The following is a 1,302-nucleotide window of genomic DNA, read 5'->3' as shown; positions in this document are numbered from 1 at the left end:
CATTTAACGTTTATCCTTTTATGCCTGACTCTATTTCAATGTAGTACTGTTTAAAAAGAAAGACATGAAAAAGCCTTTTGGAAATGAATGGCTTGATGAGATCCTTTAGCTTTATATATTTAACCTTATCATGCTCAAAATCAATCCTCAATGTGAAGTTTTATACATACCACATATGCCACATACCACACATAATGCATATGGAGCAATTTATGAAATTTCATTCTCGTCAGGAAGCAGCTGATCTGTTTAACCCAAAATTAAATCTAAATAATTGGTGGATGCATACTTATCAACATCAAGAATTTATGTTAAAAATAATACTGAAAGTGAAGGTTCTTCATCTGGTCAGAGTTGTTTTATTTTTTATTTTTTTAAACAAATTGTCACTTTTTAAAATGGTCCTGCAGGGTGACAAATGAATTTTTAAAAGTATAAATTTAACTTGTATTTTTTTTAATTAATATAGAATAATATCAGCTCACATGTTATGCATAATAATTATAAAATAATTCACGAAATGCTGTTTAAAATAGTTTGCTGTTCTGTAAAAGAATAGAATGCCAACTACCAATAAAATTCAAAACCAAATTCTGTTGTTATTAGTTCTGCAATTAAAATATTTTGTTTTTTATCTTCCACAGTCATCTCTCAGATATTACTCTGAGTCTGTCCAGTAAATCTAACTAGCTTCCACCCATCGTGTTGGCCATTTTTCTCAGTATGCTGAAATCACTATGAAAAAAATATTTGACTTTTAGCACTAACAAATTAATTTCACCATGACTTTGTTTGACAGTTTTCATCTACAGTGTGATTGTGATCTGATCCAATAAACCTAATCTCATACTGATATACGATGCATGTTCTAGAGCAGGGATTCCAAAACTTTTTTCAACCGAACCTCTTTGACCAAAAATATTTACTTGAAGTGTCCCTTGAGTTTCCAAGTTAATATTTAAAAAATGTAACACATTTCCACACTGCAGTTTGGGAAACCCTGTCCTAGAGTAGCATCCAATAGCGGTTATAGCATATCTACGGAGCCCCTAAAGGGACATGGTGGCGGAAAAAAATCAGATTGAGTGAAAAAATTTGGGGTGGGAGGAAAAAATATTTGTCAGATTTTTTGCGTTCTCTCGCAAAACTTTTGCGTTCTCTCGCAAAACTTTTGCGTTCTCTCGCAAAACTTTTGCGTTCTCTCGCAAAACTTTTGCGTTCCCTCGCAAAACTTTTGCGTTCTCTCGCAAAAGATATTTGCGTTCCCTTTTGCGTTCTCTCGCAAAGATATTTGCGTTCCCT

Source organism: Sinocyclocheilus rhinocerous, unplaced genomic scaffold (assembly GCF_001515625.1).
Source record: "Sinocyclocheilus rhinocerous isolate Xijiao unplaced genomic scaffold, SAMN03320098_v1.1 scaffold174, whole genome shotgun sequence".
Taxonomy (NCBI): domain Eukaryota; kingdom Metazoa; phylum Chordata; class Actinopteri; order Cypriniformes; family Cyprinidae; genus Sinocyclocheilus; species Sinocyclocheilus rhinocerous.
This window is presented reverse-complemented; position numbering follows the sequence as displayed.